The following is a 24,352-nucleotide window of genomic DNA, read 5'->3' on the forward strand; positions in this document are numbered from 1 at the left end:
AGCAGAGCTGAGGAGTGAACATAGTCTGTAAATAAAGATGGCCGTCGCCTCTGTGACGTCATCCACAGGTTTCTTAAGCTCATTGTGAGCTGCTCCACCATCGCCATCTTAGCAGTTCCTCACTCCACCCCCTAACTCCCAGCTAATCCAAAAATTCGAGCCTTCGGTTCATGTCAGTTTGTAACAAATATACACTCACCCACCTGTCACTCAAAGAGGCCACGCCCCCAGTTCTCCATAACTTCAGTCCTTAATAAAACATAAACAGGTGAGTTTTATAAACAGGTGTCATGAAGGAGGAAATTAGCTCTAGAGACCAAAACAGTTTTTGTACCAGGCTGTAAACATGTTTATTTCTGCTGTAAAGTTGGACATTTTAACATGGGAGTCTATGGGGACTGACTCACTGTTGGAGCCAGACTCTAGTGGCCGTTAGAGGAACTGCAGCTGCTGGTTCTTCACTGTTGATGCTTCATGTTTCAGTCTTTGAGGTTGATGCTTGGAACTAAGACTTCCCCTTTGATAGGGTTACAGAACCAAAATCTAACATTAATATTAATATATCTATCTATCTGTCTGACTGGCTACTGTCGTTTGATTGATGTACTGAGGAACCAATGAAATTTAATGCTCACAGTCTGAGCACCTTGTCTCACTTCACTTCAAGTGGAGTCAGTTATAACTCTAACTGTAGGAGCTGGTTAGCTTGTTTAGGTGGTTAAACTTTAACATCGGACTTTGATAAATTAACCTGCTTAACCTGTTAGCTGGCTGCTAACACTGCTAACATACAGCTGTCTAGGGCTGGATGCAGTGTGTTAAAACTACGACACGAAGCTGGAAGTACATGCTAAAGAAAATATAGGATCCTTTGAACGGCAGAGGCTGTGCAGCTAACGGTTATCCACTGCAGACTTAAATGTCAGGATGTTTCCTGACGTGGGATTCAAAGCATTTATAGCTTATTTAAAACTGTATCCCAGCATGTTGGACATGTGGGGAATAATCAGTCGTGAGTGAAGCAGAAAAGCATTTCTTGGGGCGACAAGTTAGAAAACAAATGGGGCTTCCTGGTGGTTCTGGTGTATCCGTGCAGATGTGTGTGTCAGTGGGTTTGGTTCCAGTCTCGTGCTGAGCTGTCGCGTCTCTCTGCCCCATTTCCTGTCTCTCTGCTCAGTGGGCTGTCGCAGGGCCTGCAGGAGGGGACGTGGATATGAAGGGAGGTGGGACGCCCGCTCCCCTTAAAAATGAAAGAGACGTAACATGAATCAGTGGTTCATGAGGAGGGGAGGGAGGGGTCGAACCACTCCAGTAATCGCAGACATGGCGGTCCGGCGGTGTACAGTTCTTCACTGGGGTTGGAACAAAGTAAAATATTTCCCTGAGCAGAATTATTAAGTGCTATTATATTTTGGTGGTGAAAGTGAAACATCCTGTTGAGGCTGGGATTCAGGCAGAAACACCAACAGCTACAACAATACAGTAAAAACAGACAAATCAAATTAGGTCTATCTTTGATGAAAAAGACGACTGAAAGGAAAGAGAGAGGAAAGATGAAAGGACAGACAGAAGGAGGGAAGAATTACGACAAATAAAATGTGCAGTGTCGACATGTGACAAAACAAATAAAGTTGGAAAAAATGAATGCCTCCCAATGTCACCAAAAAAAATCAAGTTCATATTCATATATTTGTATTAGCAGCCAGAAACAACAAGGCCACAGGTAACAACACATTTCCTGTGATTACATTTAATGGAAACATGAAGTGGTGACATTTAAATAATGTAACAGGAAGCGACTGTGTCAGCTTTTGTTTCAGGACGAAGAAAAAACAACGATATTAAAAGTTTTAATTATTTGACCACGATCGATGTGCAACATTATCCAAGTGCTTTTAGCTTCCTGACCCCAACATCAGGCTTATTGTTATTTTCACATACAATCTCAACATCCTGTTTGATATGTAATCAGACTGAAAGTTATATACAGTCAGTTGCTAAGTAACTGTTAATATGATTGTAATGTTGGTGTTAATGTGAGTGTTTCACTTGTTTTATTCTGATTTATTTTACTTCCTGCTGCTTGTTGCTCCTGTATTGACCCTCGTATGTTGATCTGTTGCTCTGACATGAACTGATCTGTTAGTTTTGAAGTTGTGTGTACTTGTGATTTTAAGATTAATAAAGTCTGAATTAGAATCTGAATGTAGTTACATTTGAATTTAGAAAATAAGGAATAAAAATGTTGGATATTTATTGGAATAATCTGAGTAAACAAGAAAGAAAACTGAAATTCTTTGAGCACGACAGGAAAGTCTCAAACAGTGACTCTCAGAACAAAGTGAGCAGAGGAAGAAGGAATTTAAAGGAAGAAACTGTGAAGCAGCACGAGAGACGAGTGCAGAGCAACAGCAGGACGAGCTGCAGCAGAGGAGAGAGAGACAACAAGCGGAGATACGTTAAACAAAGGAGGCTGAAGCAGAGGAATACACACAGCAATGTAAAGGAAAAGAGAAAGGAAGAAGGAAGTGGAGGGATGAAAGACACGGAACAAGAGGAGGAGTAGCGTGCATGTATGTGTGTATGTATAAGTGTGTGTGTGTGTGTGATCCTGTATGAGCCGTGTGGAGCGCCGGCTGCATGGCTGAGCAATTCCTGTCCAGTTGGCTGGTTGTGTGAGTGTGGACGGTAGGGGGTCCCAGGGAGGGCTTTGATCATTACCGAGTGTGACAGAAGAGTTCTGACAGAGAGGTAACCCCCCAACACACACACACACACACACACACACACACACACACACACACACACACACACACACCAGCAACAACATCACACACACACACCAGCAACAACATCACCATGACCACTAATGTTACTCCCATACATGGTAGAGGCAGAGATGCAGCAGAGGGTGAAGCTTAAAGTCAGTTTATCAGCTTTTTAAATGGCTGCAAATCATTTATTTTAGTTTAATCTCACTTGTTTTTAAATCAGAGCTGAAATTAAAAAGTTTCATTGTCTTTTAAACTCTGTAAAAATCCTCTGCTGTGATTCATATTTAGTTTAACATTGTTTTCATCTCCTCCTACTTCCTGATTGAGCCTTGAGCCCCGCCCACCACCTGCTGGCTCCAGGTGGACAGGTGAAAGAGCAGAGAGCATGAAGATGGTGAGAGGAGGAAACATCAGAGAGACTCAGCCTCATGTTTGAGCCTCAGTCAGACCCAGACTCAGACTCAGAGTCTGTTGAGACCGAAAGTCTGTCTCATTCTCGTGGACACGATGTGTCAGTGACGCCATGAAGGAACTTCTTCAAATTTGGTAAAAACATTCACCTGGACTCAAGGACGAACGGATTAGACTTTGCTGGTCAAAGGTCAAAGGTTACGGTGACTTCTCTACACATTTTCTAGCCGTTATTTTCTCTGACTCTGGATAAACAGGGCTGTAACCTGCAACGAGTCTGAGTGGCGGAGGGATATGACCACCAGGAGGTGGCTCTAGTTTATCTTGAAAAATTTGCAAGTTTTGTTGTTTGTTTTGTTATTTTATCCTTATGAATCACTTTATAATCTCTGATTTTGATCGGTGCTCAATAAATAAACATATTATTATTATTATTATTATTATTATTATGAATAAACACACACAAACAAACCTGCACTAAGGAAGTCACCTGAATACCAGTGGGTCAGAAAATTAAATAGCTCTTAGACCGATGCTCTTTGAAATGAATAAAATCCTAGACAAATTAAAAACGCTCAGCCTGAAGCAGCAGCAAAATCTTTTGCTCATTGTTGTTTACATTTCAAACTGAATATCCAATATCCAGTGGATATTTTTCATGGTTCAATAAAGGTGCCCCTGAAAAAGACCAGCAGTGACCCTGAAGGCATCAGATCATCAGACACTGTGGAAACACCAGCCCACTGACACACACACACACACACACACACACACACACACACACACACACACACACACACACACACACACACACACACACACACACACACACTCTCTCTCTCTCTCTCTCTCTCTCTCTGTCCAATAATAGAACGTTAATTTCCCAATTTATTTTGTCTCTAGCTGCCAGTCTGCCAGTCCTTCAGGTGTTTTCATTCAGGTTCAGGTTTCTCAGACACTCCGTGAACTGGTAATTAGTTTCTCCTGGCCAAAGTCTGTGTGTGTGTGTGTGTGTGTGTGTGTCCCATCCAGACAGAAATCAATTTCAGGCAGAGATCTATCAGCTTTTGTAGCCAGCGATCCAATCATCAAATAATGCATCTGATATCACGCTGTCGAGGTGGTCTGTTCAGGGAATGATTCACTCTCTCTTTCTCTTCTTCACTTTCTCATTCTCTCTCTGACTGTCCAATTCCTCCCTCCACCACCCACACACCTGCAGTATCTCACACACTGTGTCACACACACACAGTGAGGTGATGGATAGTATTTGGAAACACGACTTCACCTCAGTATCATCAGAGGAAAAACCCTCCTTCAGATTCTCTTACAGCGTCAGATATCATCAGTCTGAGATGTTCGCCGCACCACCAGATATTTTCAGATCAAGTGTGATTTACTTATTTTTCTCCTGAAGCTACTTTGTCTGCCTCTGATTCAGTTAGTGATTTTCTACGTTTCCCAGCATGCAGGTTTATTCTAAAGGTGAGAGCTGCTCCTCCACCTGCTCCAACTTAAACTCCTGCTGCTGCTGCAGATTTCTGCTTCATTGAGACGACTGTCGATGCAGAAAATGTATATGTCTGCCTCTGGTGTGATGAATGTAGAGCCAGCATTACTCCGTCCGTGGTCTGAAAATGATACTCCACAGTGTGTTGTACGGTTACTAACTCACATTCAGTGAGATGAGAACCAGAGCTCCACAGAACATGAAACCACGAGGCAGCGCTCAGCAGCTTAACTTCAGAACTTTACAAAGCAAATAAATTATTATAAAATCCAGAAAGAATTCTCTTAATTCTAATGAGTAAATGCTCAGAATAAATATTAAACTTAAACATTAAAGTGTTAAACAGTCACAGTTTGTCTTATTGACTGGATGATGAATGTTACTGTTTGATGCTGATGAGCTGAAGTTAAAGGAGAATCTCTTGTTTATTGCGACATGGATTTTATTCTGAGAGTTGGGGCCATTATTTAAGAAGATTGTATATTCGCCAAGTCAATTTGTGAGATCTGAAAACACACTGACTTTTCTAAAAAGAAGTCAGATGGGAGAATAAACAGAATCAGTCAGAGGGGCTGTAAACAAACCCCCCGCTTAGCCAAACTGATCTGGAAGAGAAAATGAAGGCAAATGGGAAAATTACCCAAATTATCGACTGAGTGTCTGACTGCTGGTGTTTCTGTCTTTTTGTAGCAGCTGCCTCCCACACATTTCAGTTACTGCTGAGAGCAAAGTGTTGTCATAACTAATATAATAATAACAGCCAAAACTACAAAGAGATGATGCACAGGACAGAGCCAGATGAGTTTGTTGACCTCCTCACTTTTTATGTAATTCCACAGGCAGCTCAAAATTCACTGTTTTTCAGTGTTTTAGTCCAAATGACAAGATTTAACTACAGACTGTAAATAAAGATGGACGTCGCCTCTGTAACGTCACCCACAGGTTTCTGAAGCTCAGAGTGAGCTGCTCCACCATCGCCATCTTGGCAGTGTCTGACTCCGCCCCTTAACTAATTCAAATATGGTCAAAGAGGAGGGGCCTGTGTGGAGCTGAGACTTTGGTTCATGTCAGTTTGTGTCAAGCGTACGCTCACCCACATGTCACTCAAACAGGCCACGCCCTCAATCCTCCATAACTGTAGTCCTTAATAAAATGTGAACAGGTGAGTTATATAAACAGGTGAGTTATATAAACAGGTGAGTTATATAAACAGGTGTCATGAAGGAGGAAATCAGCTCTAGAGACCAAAACAGTTTTTGTACCAGGCTGTAAACATGTTTATTTCTGCTGTAAAGTTGGACAGTTTAACATGGGAGTCTGTGGGGACTGACTCACTGTTGGAGCCAGACTCTAGTGGTCGTTAGAGGAACTGCAGCTTCTGGTTCTTCACTGTTGATGCTTCATGTTTCAGTCTGGAGGTTGATGGTTGGATTTAAACCCAAAAACTGACTGAATTGTAATAAACCTCTGCTCTTTTGACCTTAGTACTAATATAACACACAATGCTATTATTAGCACGCTAAAAATGCTAAGATTTAAATATTGTGAGTTGGGTGAATTTTTTGTTTTACAGTTTACTCTTGAAGTACTGGCTTTGTTTGAATGAGATAAAATGTATGTGTGTGTGTGTGTGTGTGTGTGTGTGTGTGTGTGTGTGTGTGTGTGTGTGTGTGTGTGTGTGTGTGATACAGATCCTGACAGATAAAAGACATTTTCTATAATTACAGAAAACAAATAATTTAGAGGATTGATGTACGTGCTATCTAGTGGTTTCTAGTTAATGAAACATGTTCTGCAAACATGTAAATACCACACACACACACACACACACACACACAACACACACACACACACACACACACACACACACACAGTCACACACAGTCACACACACACTCCCTCAGCGTACTTGAGAGACTAGCATGCTTCCCTCAGGGAGTGTTAACAGCTTTTCTTCCTACTCCACTTGAGTGTGTGTTTGTGTGTGTGTGTGTGTGTGTGTGTGTGTGTGTGTGTGCGCGTGTCTCCACTTCAGGATGGAGTGCCACTCAACTGCAGTTTGCCATCATATGTGTATTTTTACGTTGCCTAAATGCATAATCTGTGTGTGTGTGTGTGTGTGTTTACCAGCTGTATTCACTAAGTGACAGTATGATGCTGTATATAGTGTGTGTGTGTGTGTGTGTGTGTGTGTGTGTGTGTGTGTTTTGGAGGTTAAACATTGATGTCATAATGCATTGAGACAGACAGCCTCTCCTACTGTGATGTCGTCATGGTTACCACATGAAGACACAATGCTGTAAATATCTCTATTTACCATCAGTTCACCACACACACACACACACACACACACAACGGCGGACATATGGTATGCACGCACGCACACACGTACACGCACACACGTACACACACACACACACACACACACACACACACACTCCCTCAGCGTACTTGAGAGACTAGCATGCTTCCCTCAGGGAGTGTTAACAGCTTTTCTTCCTACTCCACTTGAGTGTGTGTTTGTGTGTGTGTGTGTGTGTGTGTGTGTGTGTGTGTGCGCGTGTCTCCACTTCAGGATGGAGTGCCACTCAACTGCAGTTTGCCATCATATGTGTATTTTTACGTTGCCTAAATGCATAATCTGTGTGTGTGTGTGTGTGTTTACCAGCTGTATTCACTAAGTGACAGTATGATGCTGTATATAGTGTGTGTGTGTGTGTGTGTGTGTGTGTGTGTGTGTTTTGGAGGTTAAACATTGATGTCATAATGCATTGAGACAGACAGCCTCTCCTACTGTGATGTCGTCATGGTTACCACATGAAGACACAATGCTGTAAATATCTCTATTTACCATCAGTTCACCACACACACACACACACACACACACAACGGCGGACATATGGTATGCACGCACGCACGCACACACGTACACACACACACACACACTCACACCACCTTTTCTCTTTCTCACATTAATTTTTCACACAAACACATTAACACACTATCACTTTCAAAAACAGAAGCAGACACAGACACACACACTTCACCACCTACCCCAACACACTCTATACGTCTGCACATCTCAACAACACAGTTACCTTTCTATTCCACTAAATTGTCATTCACTCATTTACACATCCTTCCCTCTCTCGCTTCATTTGCTGCCCCCCCCTCCTGCAGGAGAAAGGTCATCTCTCACCAGGAGACCCACCAGCCTGTCAGGGAGAAGGGGGAGGAATGATGGAGCACAGTCCACACTCAGCCAGCTAAATTTAAAATGGCAAAAACGATGATTCCAGGTTGGATTCATGAAAACATTCCACTAAACAACAACAAGAGGAAAACTGCAGAAGAGCTTCTGTTGTTAAACAACAGACCTGCACGTCAGCCGACAGGTGGTGAAGAGCAGGACTGGTACAGGTAAATAAACCTGTCTCCTCCTGCTCTTCGTGCTGTTTTCACATGGCTGACGTCACAATCTCATTTTCACATCTGTGTGTTTCTGTCGTCAAACGACTGGACAACATGAAGTATTTGATCCTGGGTCGTGAACCGTACGATCAAGACTTGGTTCGACAGAATAAAGACAGATGCAGGTTCATGAAAACATTAGTGCTGCGTGATCATGTGTGATCTATGCTAGCAGGTCAGAGGCAACAGATGACTGTTCTCTGACCTTTACTAACACACAGTGCTGACTGAGTCCTCTTATATCATTACATTATTTCTGTAGGTAAACTGCACCAATAAGAGAGCCTGTGATTAACCATTGATTTAGTTGCCAATCGGTCTCTCGACTGATCGATTAGTCGTTTGCTCTAAAACAAAGGAAAAAAAATGTTGGAAAGTAATGATGCGCGCACACACACACACTTATAATCAGTGTACAGGCCTGTACTAACAACAGAGCTATGTTAGCCTACACAAGCTAACGTTAGCCTCTGTGAACGTTGCTACAACAGATCACAGACAGAAACATTCAGGACATGAACGTGTTGACGACATGTTGTTGATTTAAACTCATCAGTCTGAACTCGGTACAGATCTGACGTCTGTATCTGTTTCCTCCTCTGACAGCGTTACATCCTGACCTCTGGTCATCTAGAACTTGTCCCTGATGATCTAAGTCAAACACTAGATATCTCCACACCAGTCATGGTGCTTTTTATGTCAGAGCGGCAGCCATGTTGTTTTCAGGTTGTCAGTCCGTCTCATTCTCGTGGACACGATATCTCAGTATCGCCTTGATGGAAATTCTTCAAATTTGGCACAAACATTCACCTAGACTCAAGGATGAACTTAGAATTTTGTGACTAAAGGTCAAAGGTCAAGGTCACCTCACAAAACATTATTTTGGCCTTGTGAATGAAATATCTCAAGAACTCCTCAAGGGAATCCTTTCCAATTGGACACAAACATACAATAAGACTGAAGGATGAACCCATTACATTTTGGGGGTCAAAGGTCACAGTTTTGGGCTTATGAATGCAATATCTCCATAACTGGAGGAATCACATCTCTTGCACCTTCACTACTTATGATTCTGTTGAAACACAAGAACCGTCACATTTTCACAATTTTGGCATCAACTTGGTTCTGAAGTACCGGTTCTGGTGACATCACTACCTGTGATCATGTGATCATATGTGGTTAAGATCATACGTGGGCCGCGGCAGTCTTTGTTGAATATCTCCACGGCATTCTCAAAAAATTGTCTGACATTGTAAAAGAAAAAGTGTTGGAGGTAAAACGCTCCCTGGGTTTCCTCCCACTCTCACTCCTCTTCACTGCCATCAGAGGGATGTAACAGTCCTTCTTAATGGAAAAAAGAAAATAATTTAATAACACTGGTGATATCCTTTAAAGCTGCCAGCATCACTGACTGTCCTCCAGAGACCAGAAGGGTTTATTCTTACATGTCACCTTGTCCTTGTATGTTACATGTTCTGCTTTTAGTGAGACTCAGACATGTAATGTAATTCTGTGTCAGTGTGCAGAGACTAAATGTACATGTGCTGATTGTGCTCTGTGAACAGCCTTTATGTGAGTGTTTCTTTCATGCGTCTCCGTCGCACAACAAAATCTGAAGTAAACCTGCACTTACACTCATTCACCCAAACACAAACACCACAGAAGAAGAAGAAGAGAGAGAAAAGAGAAGGACCTTGAGTCAGAGAGGGAATAAGAAGAATAAAAAGATGAATTTGAAGGTGGATTTGATTCCCTCAGACAACTCCAAGGAGACTGACACAGGTGGAATATGAATGAGGAAAGTGTGTAGGTGCGTGCATGCGTGCGTGCGTGTGTGTGTGTGTGTGTGTTGGGGGGGGCAGAGAGACCCAGAGAGTGAAAGAAGAAAGAGACAACGAGAAGGAGAGAAATGCCAGCGAGAGAGGGAGTGAGGAGGAAAAAAAGTGGAGGGAAACGAGGGGAAGGAGGGTCAAAGAGCCTGAAAGAAAAACTGATGAAAGGCAGGAGAGACAGACTGGTAAGCTAATGGCAGAAGACAATAAGCGAGAGACAAAAGGAAATGATAGATAAAAGGTTAAGAAATTGTGCGGGCATTAAAGAGAAGGGAGAGTGAGGGAGAGAATTACAAGACAGAAACGGAGGAAAGGTCATAGAGGAACATCATCACACACACAACAGCTCAGACAAAGTTGAAAGAAAGACTCTTTTTAACATTTTAAACTAAAGATAATGAGATTTTTTTTTAAATCGTTGTCCACAAACATCTTTTGGAAAAACTCCAACACACGATTGTCATGTGATCAGTCGACTTCTGTCGCCTGTGATAAGAGATGGAAAAGTTGAACGCAGCTTAGTGGAGACAGTCAGATGGAAACGCTGAGGATGAAGAGGTAGAGACCCAGAGAAGAAGATGAAGAAGGGGTCAAATAAGTGAGAGAGAGAGAGGAAGGTAATATCACAGGAAGCAATGAGAAATAAAAGGAGAGCGAGGAAGGTTAGATTAAAGAGGAACAAAAAAAGGGAAGACGGGTCAGAAGAGGAGAAACAGGCGTGTAAGATGACAAGAGAACTGGAACAAAAGCAAAAGACGGAGAGAAAGAGGCAGACAGATTAGAATAAGAATGAGAGAGAGTGAAAAAAAAAGGCAGACAATCAGGAACAGAGTGAGACTGACAGATCAACGGGAGCGAAGGAGGAGGAAGTTGGTCTGGGGATCAAACCAGTCTCAGAGATCATTTGACAAGAGATGAAAAAAGGAGGAGATGAGGAGCGAAACGGTGAAGATGAACGCAGCGGGAAGAAGAACGCCGACGAGTGGTGGAGGTGAAGAGATGAAAGGTGGAAACCTTAAGTACCTGTGGTGTCACCTTTGTTGGTGTATGACGCCACCGCTCTGCAATATTGTGAATGAAGACGACGTGAGCTGCTTCCAATCCCTGCATTTCACCTGAACTATATTTAGCTGCATGGTTTTGTTTTTGTTATTAAAGGCTCAGTTTTTCTGTGGAGGAGACACACAAACAGGAAGAGGATGAAACGCTGCTCAAAAGGGAGGCGAGGAAAAAATTTCACCTTGTGTCACAAACGAGTTTGATTATCTGACCTAATAACACGCAACAGAAGTGGTGGGACGAGACTTTGATCACAGGTTTAATCTGACATCACCTCCATCTTTGATTTTCAGGCGCACTGTGAGCTGCGTTTCATCATCAATAAATCATTACCTCATTCATTCTGAGACGTTACAGTAATAATTCTACGAAACCATCAACGGCAGCATCAGTTAGAGGATTATATTATTATTATTATTATATGATTATATTAACAAGTGAAGACTCTCGTTTTGACTCAGTCTAAAAAGCAGTTCAGATTATTTTATGAAACAAAACACAAAGCTTTTTCTTTCCTGCAACAAAAAGACGGTGGGAATCAGACAATCACTTCGTCCTGGAGAATAGATGAAAAGTGACATTTTTTCAAGTCTTGAGTAATGGCTAAAAAGTGTTTTATTTTGTCATCGTGACCTTCGACCATTAAAATCTAATCAATGTCCTGGTGAATGTTTGTGCAAAATATGAAGAAGTTCGGTCGAGGTGTTACTGAGATTATCGTGTCCACAAGAATGGGACAGACGGACGTGCAAACCCAAAAACAAAATGGCTCCCGTTCTGACTGTCGCCGGTGCAGAGGAATAACAAGCAAAAACGTAGATTCAAAGTTGAGAAGAGCTGCGGTGATGAGAGTCGGAGGAGTCCAAAGACAAGCCATAGATCTGGAGAGAAGGTGGACATGGTGATGTTTCTTCAGTCTGGAGTTTGGGTTTTATCATATTGAAGGTTTGGAGGCAGAAAATCTATATTTTGGTTGATGGAGCAGAGCTGACGCAGCAGCTGCCAACACACAGTGACACTATGGAGTTCAGCCTCGATTTCCTAAACAACACATTTACAAACGTCCTGGGAGACAAACATCGAAAATAGTTCAATCAGCTGAGACGATGACTTTGTGTCTTTATGGGAATTCTGATCTAATTTTCTCACCTCGAGAAAAACAACTTCAGTCTGATCACAGCCACTCGTTTGTGAAGAGATGGTACATGTAGTTCTGTTCACTGGTATGGAGAAATCAAACAATGTAAATCATGTTTGTGCAGCACCACTGACGTTTTATTTGGTGCTGCTGAGACATTTTCTCCAGTTTGGACTAACTATCAACCTCCAGGCTGAAACATGAAGCATCAACAGTGAAGATCCAGCAGCTGCAGTTCCTCTAACGACCACTAGAGTCTGGCTCCAACAGTGAGTCAGTCCCCATAGACTCCCACGTTAAAATGTCCAACTTTACAGCAGAAATAAACATGTTTACAGCCTGGTACAAAAACTGTTTTGGTCTCTAGAGCTAATTTACTCCATGACACCTGTTTATATAACTCACCTGTTTACATTTTATTAAGGACTACAGTTATGGAAGATTGAGGGTGTGGCCTCTTTGAGTGACAGGTGGGTGAGTGTATATTTGTTACAAACTGACATGAACTGAAGGCTCGAATTTTTGGATTAGCTGGGAGTTAGGGGGCGGAGTCAGACACTGCCAAGATGGCGATGGTGGAGCAGCTCACTCTGAGCTTCAGAAGCCTGTGGGTGACGTCACAGAGACGACGTCCATCTTTATTTACAGTCTGTGGTGCAGTTATAAGGGAATGAACCCTGACTTGCAGTAATTGTAATTTCTCATGTTCCTCATGTCACAAAATAATGATTCCTCATCTCGACATTATGATTTTTCTTTGTTCTCACAGTTTATTACATCAAGGTTTTGATGTCAAGATTCCTAATTTTCAACTAAAAAATATAAACCCTCTACACCCTCTGGCCTCCTGTTCTGAACTGTTTCCCTCTTTATGCAGGTGTTCCACACAGTTTAACATACAGGATCTCTGTGTTTAAAAATATGTTCATTCTGTGCATAGAGCAGAAGACAAGAGCCAAACACACATGAAAATCTGGAGCAGAAAAATGAGATGAGACAAACTAAGTGGGCTGGAATCAAGTCAGAACATGGTACTGGCCTTGAACCACTGACCCACCCTGATACAGTCAGTGTCATTTTCTAATCACACCATGCTGAAGGTGTGAAGAGCGTGTCACTGTCAGCAGATATCAACACAGCACATGTCTGTAAGAGCCGAACAGTAAACCGTCAAAAGGGATCTTCAACATATCTGTGTTTCTAACTGGGCACAATAAATTATTACATGTCTGTTAACAACAACATTAATTACTGAAACAAAAGTGACACAACAAAAAAAAAAGGAAACAACAGTTTGTTCTTCAGTAGCTGCTGCTGAAGAGAAAAATTTCATACTCCAGATTTTCAGGTTTTTCTTTGATCTGCTTTTTTTATGTGATGTTTTATGGGTAGTGCAAGTTTTCTAACCCTGAGGCCTGAAAAATCCATTCAGTGTCTTTAATACGATTTCAAAGATCCATAGTCATCAATCTTAAAATGAGCCTGCCTCTAAATTTCAGAAAAATTGACTTTTTGAAAGTGCAGCAAACAGCAGCAGCAGGGAGAAGGTGTTGACCTCTGCAGACACACAAAGGAGCAGCTCATCACTCTTCTCACCAATTCAATTTAGGAGACAGCAGGAGAAAGACTTCTCTTACTTCCCATTCATTTAACATTTGCTAAGGATGAATTCTGCTGATAACTATATCATTATGAGCCAGCCTCCACACAGTGGCCTGTCTGAGCTGTAGCAGAGTGAAGGTCAGACATTTTCTCCTACAAACACTCACATCACTCTCATCACTGTGCAGAGACTCAAGAGGTATGATACTGTCATGGAGGCAAAGTTTACAGTTTGTCTGTCAGTTACCACGATGTCTCAAAAACCTGTTTATGGATTATTCTGGGAAACGTTGGCCATGCTCCACAGAACAAGTGATTGGTTAAGATCCAGGATTTTCTAACATTCTTAGATGCTGTCACTGTTTTCTAATGAAAAACCAGTTTGAGAAAACCACAGGACACATGTGAAGTTACAGATTTAGGTGAGTAACTTCAGAGGAGACACAGATGTGGTTACAAATGTAAGGAAAAATCATATGAGGTGTTCAGCCAGAGAAGAGCTTTAATGCTCCCTGGATCTCCACTGGACAGAAACACTTCCTCATGTGCATAACAGGATTCACACAATTTTCAACCTCATCAAATTTGTCTTTAATGTCTCGACTCATTTATTCTGATTTTCTGTTGGTTTGTTACCATCTGTAGGTGTGTCTGAGCTTCAGAGTTAAAACATGTTATTGATGAGTCATGTTCCTCAGATCTTATCTCCAGTACAACGCAGGTGTTTCAGTGAAGGGTTACAGTCCTTACCGTATCTCGCTTGTTTAACTAAAGCTGTCAAATAAATGTAGTGGAGTTGGAGCAGAAGTATAAAGTAGCATCAAATACTTAAGTTACGCACAAGTACCTCAAAATTTTACTTTAATTACTGAGGATTACTGAGTGAAAACTTTTAATAAAAGCTAATATCAAAAAGGTAAAAGACCAACTAAACCACCACAGACACACAAAGACTGTTAAAATGAAATAGTAAGATGTATATTGATGTTAAAACGTTTCTCTACAACAACTAATCCTCCACTGTCTCACTGCTCATGACTGAGCTCCAGTGCTTGTAACATCAGGTCACATATGACATTTTATATTGGTAAGACTAGCTAACACTGGAAATGTAAGGGCACTAACAGCTGGCTAATATTATTAGTAACTTAAGTAAACGTTAGAAACTAGCTAACATTAGCGTTCATCTACTTGACACAATCTAATTCAGAAACTAGTCTAAAAGTTAGGTGCAGTAATAAAGCTAGTTAGTTAGCTACTGCTACTTATATTTAGCTACAGTGTCTCAATTAGCTTGTGTGATGCAAAGGAGCAGAGACTTGAGGACAGGAGCCACTGATGGAGTGATATATGCAGCTAACACCAAGGTGAAAAAATGGTACGGTCCACTTTAGGGGTATCTGAAATCGTAGTACGAGAAACATATTGTAATATTTATAATTACAAGTAGGAAGGATAAATGTCGTAACTCCTCTGAACTGTTTCTTTTTACCTCTTTGGGAGGGGTCAAAGTCTTAATCGGGGGGGGGGGGTCAGCCTGCCCCGCCCCCAGCCTATGAGACAGTTGCTGGTACGAATACGTGTTGAATAAACTGTGTGAACTTATTGTTTGGTTAGCAGCTGAGCTCAGCTAATGAGCTAATTTCCCTACCTAAATCAAAAAGTGCAGCTACAACAGAGAGCGGTGGCCTCCTCTCACTGATGAGGAAGCTGCAGACGTCGGCTGTGATCATTGGGGGGAAAACTCAGTCTTCTTAAAAAAGAAACCTGGGCTCACCGGAGTCAGATCTTTCTTTCTGAGCGAGTCCCTTTGGTTTCCTCCGGAATAAAGATTCACAGTCACATTGATAAACATGAGGGTGCTGTTTGTGTCACCTCAGGTTGTTACCTGGTGCTTCCACTCAGGGCTGAAGAGACTGTTTTCATCCTCTCACTAAATCCCAGTGTCTGTTTTGATAAAACTGTTGCAGAGAAACTTACGACAGGTAAAAGAAAAAAGAGAAGGTTTTGTGGAGACAATAAAGAAATGTCTTTGACGAAGTTATTGAGATGTCTGGTTAGTGTGTAAACAACTTAAACTTTAGCTCCATGTTTTCCTTTTCTCCTGTGTTTTGTTTTGAAGTGTTGATCCATAAGAAGATATATTTGTGGTTTTAAGAACCAAAAACCCTCTCAGTGTAGTTTTACATCTCCTCTCTCAGGCTTCTCTCTGGAGCTCTAGGAACAACAGGTCGGTGAGCCAATCAGAAGAGAGGAGGCTCTGAGGAGGCAAAACATGTTTTGTGAGGTCACAGTGACCTTGACCTTTGACCACCAAAATCTAATCAGTTCATCCTCAAGTCCAAGTGAATATTTGTGCCAAATTTGAAGAAGTTTCGTCAAGGTGTTACTGAGATATCATGTCCATGAGAAGAGAGACGTATGAACAGACAAAACAAGATGGCTGCTGCTCTGACTGTCACCGGCACGGAGGAATAAAAAACCCATGGACATCTCCCTTTATACGATATGGACCTCATGTTACTGCACTCATCTTATTGTCAACAAATCCCATGAAAAGACCAAAACCAACAACACGTTAGTGCGCTTGTCAAAACTTTCCAACCTGACAACCCTGTCTGAGCCGTCAGCTCCACGACCATCAAGACATCAATCTTCACGTCACAGATATATAGTTTTAGTTTTTAAAAACCGCTCATTAATTTCCTGAAACAGCTGCTCACTGTTGTTTTTAAGAATCACGACTCAAACAGGAATAAATAGTAACATTTGTTATTTCTATTGTTGCTATTTTCGATGGCGGATGGATATATATTTGGAGGTGTAGTGAATATTCACAGCAGCAGGACGGTGGGACAAGGACAGAGGGAGTGATGGAGACACCGAGGGAGGAGAGCAGGGTGGGGTGGGGGGAGGAGGGGGAGGGGGAGGAGGAGGAGGAGGAGGAGGAGGGGAAGGAGGGCGAGTAAAGGGAGTAACGGTCGTCTCCATGGTGAAGCAGTGGTCGTCATGGTTACCCACAGAGCCCGGGTCAGCGGCTCCAGGAATGTGCATGCTGTTTGCACACACACACACACACACACTGGTCATTATTTTCTCCCCCTCTGTTGTGTGTGTGTGTGTGTGTGTGTGTGTGTGTGATGACAGATGAGCCCTGTTGTCACAGTCACTGAGGGGTGTGAATGTCTACACTTCAGGAGGTAAGAAAAGAGGTGTGTGTGTTTTTAGTGTGTGTCAGAATGAGAGAGAGGCACTGAGTGTGTGCTAGTTCATCTCTTTACTTCCTTTTTGGACACACACACACACACACACACACATACACACACAAACACACACGTCAACATATAGTGGGTGTGTGTGTTGCTGTTGGTGTTTTTTGTTTGTGTGTGTAGGTGTGTGTGGCGGGGTCAAATAGGTTCATAGCGAGGAGGGGTGACAAGACAACTGTCACTTAACTGAAGCTGCCACATGCAGGCACCTGGCTGTTTGTGTGTTTGTGTGTGTGTGTGTGTTTAAAACACAGCAAGCAAGACGAGATAACCAACATGTACTGCTGTGCTGCCATTTCTGTATCACAAAACATCCAAATCTTCTTGCGAGTTGTGGTTTAGGACACACACAGACACACACACACACACGCACACGCACACGCACACACACACACACACACACACACACACACACACACACCCACGTCTCCACCTCCAGACACGCTCACTCGAGCACAAAATCAGAAGTTCAAGCAAGAAATTCAGTCACTATTTCCCCCTTGTCTTTCCACTACATTTAGGTTTTAACTCCGACTCACATGGTTACCATGACACGCAGGCACGCCACAAACACGCCACAGCACACTGCTCTAACGTGCTCTAATGTGTTTGGATGCATGTGCCTGTTTGTGTCTTATTGATGTGCCTCCCATCTGAACCAGCGTGGCCACCTGCTCTGAAACCCCTGGATCCACTGAGCTGTGCCACTGGCTATAAATGCAGCTGAGACAGAGGAAGGTCCAGGATTTAACAACCACAAACAGTTTATCCACAAAACACGGAGATATGTTCAATTTTCACACGTGAGTAACAGCAGGATGAGTGTATGATAAATGTGCTCACGCCTAATTGGCTAATTATAGGCACGTTAACTCGCTAATGTCAGTTCTAGCTTGCTAATAGTAGCATGTCACCATGGCAGCAGTAACATTAGCATGCGACACAGTTCCAACACGTTTACAGTTTATCAGCATGTTAGCATAATACTGGCCGAGGTTCGACAGGACAGAGAGAAACCTGACCGGTTAAATCTGAAACAACCATCGAACAGACGATTAACGGTTCTGATGGAGATAACAACATGGCCGCTCATCTAACGCTCAGGACAAACGTTTAATTTCCATTTAGGATCTAAGTGTAACAAGGTCATCTCTCCATTTCCCATCATGCAGCCTGTTTTGTTTTGTGATGTATAATGTATGGTGTAAAATGCCCAATTCCCCTATTGGTCCAGGTTGTCGGAGGACTATTATCACTGACGGACTATTTCTTCACTTCATGTCTTTGTTTGACAGGACAGTGTAGAGAGACAGAGAGAAGGGGAACGACATGCAGGAAGAAGTCCGGCGGCCCGGAGTTGAACCGGAGACTCACTGCTCAGAAAATGGTACGCACCCCGACCACTCGGCCATCGGGACACTCAGCTGGTTTTATTATTTTCACTGGGAAAGTTTCTGAACCTGTTTGATAAGTAGGTGAAAGGTTGTTGCTAGGCAACTGATTGTCGCTAAGTTAAAGTTTTCAATGGATTTAATTTTCATATTTAAGTACTTTTGTCAAACTTTTTTAATTTACATATTTATTGTTATAGTAGGCCTAGTAGTATAGACGGACCACTGCTCACTTCTGTTGTGGCTTCTGCATTAAGTTGACCCATCTAGGTCTCCATAGTAATGAGTGTCACAGCTTCATAAATATTTTAGAAAAGCCAACACTGTCTGTGTTTGGTAGCTATAATATCAGGATACTAAATGACAACAGTCATCATTTTAACTGACTGTTATATTTAAATGTTTTAATTTAGTCATTAATTTATTTATATTATTTATTCATGTCATTTTTATGTATTTGTTGTATTTTTTATTTATTTTACTTCCTGCTTCTTCTTGTTGCTTGTATTGCTTCATGTATATTGATCTGTTGCCTCTGACATGAACTGATCTGAGAGTTTTGAAGTTGTGTACGGACTGGGTGAGCTGGATTGGATAAAGTTTTCTGAATCTGAATTTAAATTTAAACACAGGAGCTAATCAGCTGATTGGACCATTCAATAATTTGACTGAGAAAATTCCTGCTCTTTATAAACAGATTTCCAAAGCTGACGGCACAGAAAAAAATGAAATCCATTCAATAAAATCTTGGTCATAATCATAATATGGAAATATTATTCCATATTGTTTCCTCAGACACAACAAACGCTGACGCCCCTTCTTACACACAGCTTCACAGTTTGCCTCAAAGTTGAGTTTTGTGTCAATAATGGTGCCGAGATGTTGGTAAGATTGGACTGGATGTAAAGTTTGTACTTCCTGGTATTAATCATCATTCCTGAGCTCAAGCGTCTGCAGGAGAGGACTGAGGACTGACGCAGACTGCATTCTGCTCAAATGTTGTTATGGCAGCTTATAGCAAACAGTGTAAGGATATCAGAGTTCTGCTGCTCCAGTGCTCCTGCTGCAGTTTGTTGCTCTGAGTGACACATGAACAGCTCTGTGACGAGCAGCAGGACGCAGTCAGCCTGACAATCACAGCACCTGTGATTAAGCTCTGATACAGACGTTCACCCAGCTGATGAAGACCCTGATGAAGACCCTGATGAAGACCCTGCTGTCTGACCTCTCAGTGGATGGGGAGTTGAAAAAAGAAGGAGAAAGTCCCCTTAATACATTATCTCACTATGTTCTGTCTGTGCCCTGGAAAATCAGTTCATCTACACTAACAGGTTTCATGACCCGGGGGCGAAGCAGACCTATTGAAAAGGCTTTCTGAAAGGTCATAAATCCACAGACATCAACAGAGGGAATGCAGCAGGTTCCCCAGTTCCTGGATAGTCTTATGTAGGTCTGAGGTATTTTGAAGGTCACTGACAATACACAGCACACCTGCTGCAGCCAGCCAGAGTACTACCAGTACTCAAGCTGCTGCCCTTTGCAGCTCTGACTGAACATTCAGGTGGGATTTCTCCTCCAGTAAGTGTTCAAGTGTTGCACTGTTCCCTCACTCTCACCTTGTTTTCACATTTCACTGAAATGATTTGAAAACAGCCCAGGAACAGAACAGAGAAAAAGTGAACATTTAACTGTTGCTGCTTTAGTGACAAGTGTGAAATTAGTTTTTTTCTGTCCCATTTCCTTGATGAAGTGTAAAAATGATCAGAGATTCAATTTGCGGTTTCCTTGTTACTGATTGAAAGACACAGTTTTCAATAAAATAAGAGCGATATAATGTTTCATGCAATTTTCATCAAGATGTTCTAACAGTTTCTGTGACGTTGATAGATAGACAGCTCCACTAACCACGGTTAGCGCAGATAGCATCTTAGCGCAGTTAGCATCTTCTCAGAATGGTTAGCATAGTTAGCATCTTTTCAGATCAGTTAATTAGCGTCTTTTATTTGTTTATGTTGTTTAACTTGTAACTGGCAGTTGCTGACACAGTGTTAGCGGTTGTGCTAATGCTAACATTCTCTCTGTACTGACAAGGTTTCAGGTGTATTTAGCCCCGCCCCCCGTCCCCACCAGCTGACAGGATTGGTGTCATGTGTCTGTGTTATATAAAAACATCATGTGGACGTTAACGAGGTGAAACACTGGGTTTTCATCAGAGGGTCTTTAACATTGTTTACGGTCTTGTTGTGAGAGTTTCTGCAGTAAGGACTTGATAAGTAAATATGTTAAAAGAAATATATACGTACAGCATCTTTTATTTTTCGCTCTCTACAGACATCATGCTCCGTTAGAAGCAATTACAACACACTCGTTCTTATCTGTGTTTATATTTCAAACTTAAACTTGAACTCTAATGATCTTGACATTGACCCCGCTCTGACACGCGACTCAGTGACCCTACAGGTGACCTTTGACCTTTGTGACATCATTCATCATCAAACTGAACCCCTCAAGCATGTTGTGAAAGGCCTTTGAAAGGACTTGAATGGACCTCCCACTTCACCTCTATTGTCACTCTATTCAGTCTTGATCTGGGCTCTCAATGGTGCGTCGGGCCCCATCTGTGAATGCGTTGGGCCACGTTGCACGATAGACACTGAAAGGAACTAAATACATCAACACAGACATCAAGCGTCCCTCTGAAAACACCCCGCTTGATGTATAATGCCACTCGAGGCTCCGTCAATTACATTTTGGACAAGGAACTCAAATCTAATGTTTCTTGTGGCGCCGAGACGGTCCCTTTGCATTTACAGGGTCACGCCGCCTGTGTTCATCGACATTGTTAATTATCAAACATGTCAAGCCTGATGTCCACAGTCTTTGAAATGAAAGAGAAAGTCAGGAATTTTAGTCAAATGTCACTTGTGGCGCCAGGATGACTCCACCTGCCCTCAAACAAAAAAATACATCAACGTCACAACTGAAGACGATTATTTACAGTCCGTCCAGCATGTGACGCTCCTGTCACTTGAGCTGTCAGGAACATTCTGGCTTTGTCTGTGATCACTGGGCCACAGTTTCAGCTGTACACACAGTACCAACAAGACCAGGTCCAAACGTAGTACATGTCTGGACCTACAGTCAAATCCTGATTTTATAACCACGATGTCGTCTGACAAAATCACCAAACACACCAATGAAAGAAACTGAGCCGTGAGTTCAGCTGGATTTACTGTAAATGACCAGAGAGAAAGTTAGTAGAGACAGACTGTCTTTCTTCTTTTAAAGTTATCTTTCAGGCTTTCAGGAGAGAGAGAGAGACAGAGAGAGAGACAGAGAGAGAGAGAGAGACAGAGAGAGAGAGAGACAGATAGAGAGAGAGAGAGAGAGAGAGAGAGAGAGAGAGAGAGAGAGAGAGAGAGAGAGAGAGAGAGAGAGAGAGAGGATGAAACACTGGACTCAAACCTGGGCCACTGGGGCAAATACTAAACCCAAATGTCACACCCTCCACCAGGTGAACCACCAGGTGAACCACCAGGTGAACCACAGAGACAGACTATCCTTCTTATTTAGTCTCTGACACAGAGCGCAGCCTCCGTCTGGATCCACAATAGTTTTGTCTTTATTAATGTCACAGACTTTTATCAGAGGCAGGTTTTTATGTCTGACTCCCTCTGTTTGATATGTAGAGCTGGTCATAGTCGTTAGTACGAAGCCTCGTTAGCGATGACTTCTCTCTCCCTCCTGCTCTCTCTGCTCGTTGTGTCTTATGTTTAGTTCTTCCTCTGCCTCCTTTAATAATAATGACACATGGAATCAAAGTAGTTTATCTGCTGTAATGGAGGTGAAGTTCAGTGTATTTGAAGTGCTCCTGCTCTTCCCTGTAGTTCCTGAGCAGCTAGGAAACCAGAGCTGAGGCTGATAAGTGGTGGAAATATCATCAGTCAGTCAGTCAGTCAGTCAGTCAGTCCAGATTATAGGCCTGGCCCTGCTGTTGCAGTCCAGCCAAAAATGAGTAAATATACATCAACATTCATAATATCACCAACTCCACTGTCGTCTGTGTTGATTTAATGGGACTGATCTTTTCACTCTCACTGTTTTGACTTCACCAACACAACTGTATGTTCCATTTGAACCTCTTCTCTTGCTGTCACACTTGGTTTGCTTTTGCTCTGTCTGCTACAGAATCAAATAAATTATATTTTATCTGGAGGCATCAATGAGATTGTTTTACCTCAGCATGTCTCACCCTCGAAGTGAATTACCTGAATCTCAGACTGGAGCTTCTGTATTTTGATCTTTTTTTCTGGGGGGGGACAACATGCTGTGTTTGAGGTAAACAACATTCCAGTCCATTCTCAGCCCTGGGAGGAGGGCAAGAACCATTAGCTTCCAGAAGCCAGTCCATTCCTCCGCTGTCTGTGGGCCTGAGAGCAGAGAGCTGGCAGGCAGGCAGGATAGCTGGCGTCCTGGTTCATTGGCTGGATGGCTGGCTGTTACACTCTGGTGGACAGAGATGCCAAAAAGGAGGCATGGAAAAGCCTCGGGGGGCTCGAGAATAACAAACGACATAAAAAAAAAAAAGGACCTTGTAATTTAAATGCAATTGTGAGTTTTTCTGTTTTGTCTGAAACATGCTGCTGCACACAACAACAACACAAAGTGAGGTTTGTCTTCAGGGGGTAATGACTCGAGAGCCACAAATCACTCATAGCTGCACAGATAGTCTGAAAGCTGCGCTCTGCTTTAGAAACTGCATTATCATTTGTTTCAACACTTTACTGAAATAAAAGATTTCATTACACCGCGAGACATTTTGTTTCTTTCATTTCTGTTGCTCACAACTCGTCCTCGGCCGTGTTAATACACAGTCAGATAAATTGGATTTTTCTTTTTAACCAGATAGTGGAGGAAGTGTGAGATTTCAAGGTGATGTGGTGGAGAGAGGCAGAGATGAGTAGGATTTAAACAGTTTGTAACCCTTGCATCACAGATGTGAGCGTTTCATCGCTGTGTAATTAGGGAGAAGTCAGACACTGTGTTTCTGATGATGGAAGAAAAGAAGGTTTTTCTAACCTCTGCACTTGTATTTATGAAGACACTTTATGAGTCTGTGATGTAGGGGAGAGCGCGGATGGTTGTAACATGGGTCAGTTCAAACACTTCCAATTTCTCCAATTAGGGAACAAGGTACAAATCACCTGAGTCACGCCATACCTGCTTCCACCTGTGAGGGAGCAGCTCCCTGTGACAGACATTCACTGTTTTAGAAGAAAAATTATTATTATTATTATTATTATTATTATTACAAAATAATTTTTGTAATATCATTGTCTACTCTGAAGTTAAACTCCTCTAACTTATGTCATGTTTATTGTGAGTCTGTGTAGATATTTTTAATGCTAGTTGTCAGTGCTGATGTTTTAGCTGTTAGCTGTAAGGTAAGCTAGTTCATCGCTACAAGAATCTGGGTTAGGTGTAACAACAATACACACACACACACACACACACACACACACACACACACACACACACACACACACACACACACACACACACACACACACACACACACACTAACTATGTAAAGTTTTTGTCATAATCTTTGTATTTTAATGTCAGAACTAACCAGGTCTCTGAGGTGAACTGTCACATTTCCCTCCTTGTGTTTGTGTCACAGAGAAACACCTTCACCATCTGATATCAGACACATGGAACCAGTTTGTAATCAATTAACAAACTGGTTTAAAAGAAACAGACAGAAATGTTACAACCATCCCCGTCTCCCTTATTTCTTTCTCACTCTTGAAACCCAATGTCATCATACTGAAATACTTTCATACTGTATGTTTCAAATAAGCACCAACAGTTGTAGCTGCTGGTGTTTAAACA

General features: G+C 42.2%; 1 long non-coding RNA gene across 1 annotated transcript in view; it reads right to left on the reverse strand.

The window, feature by feature from the left end:
* Positions 1-236: 236 nt before the first annotated feature.
* The window catches only part of LOC130174701 (uncharacterized), a 44,873-nt gene continuing 20,757 nt past the window's right edge, over positions 237-24,352 (reverse strand). Inside the window, exon 3 of the long non-coding RNA XR_008828619.1 lies at positions 237-1,240. This is a non-coding gene — a long non-coding RNA (uncharacterized LOC130174701). The remainder of the gene's footprint in view (positions 1,241-24,352) is intronic.

Source organism: Seriola aureovittata, chromosome 9 (assembly GCF_021018895.1).
Source record: "Seriola aureovittata isolate HTS-2021-v1 ecotype China chromosome 9, ASM2101889v1, whole genome shotgun sequence".
Classification (NCBI taxonomy): domain Eukaryota; kingdom Metazoa; phylum Chordata; class Actinopteri; order Carangiformes; family Carangidae; genus Seriola; species Seriola aureovittata.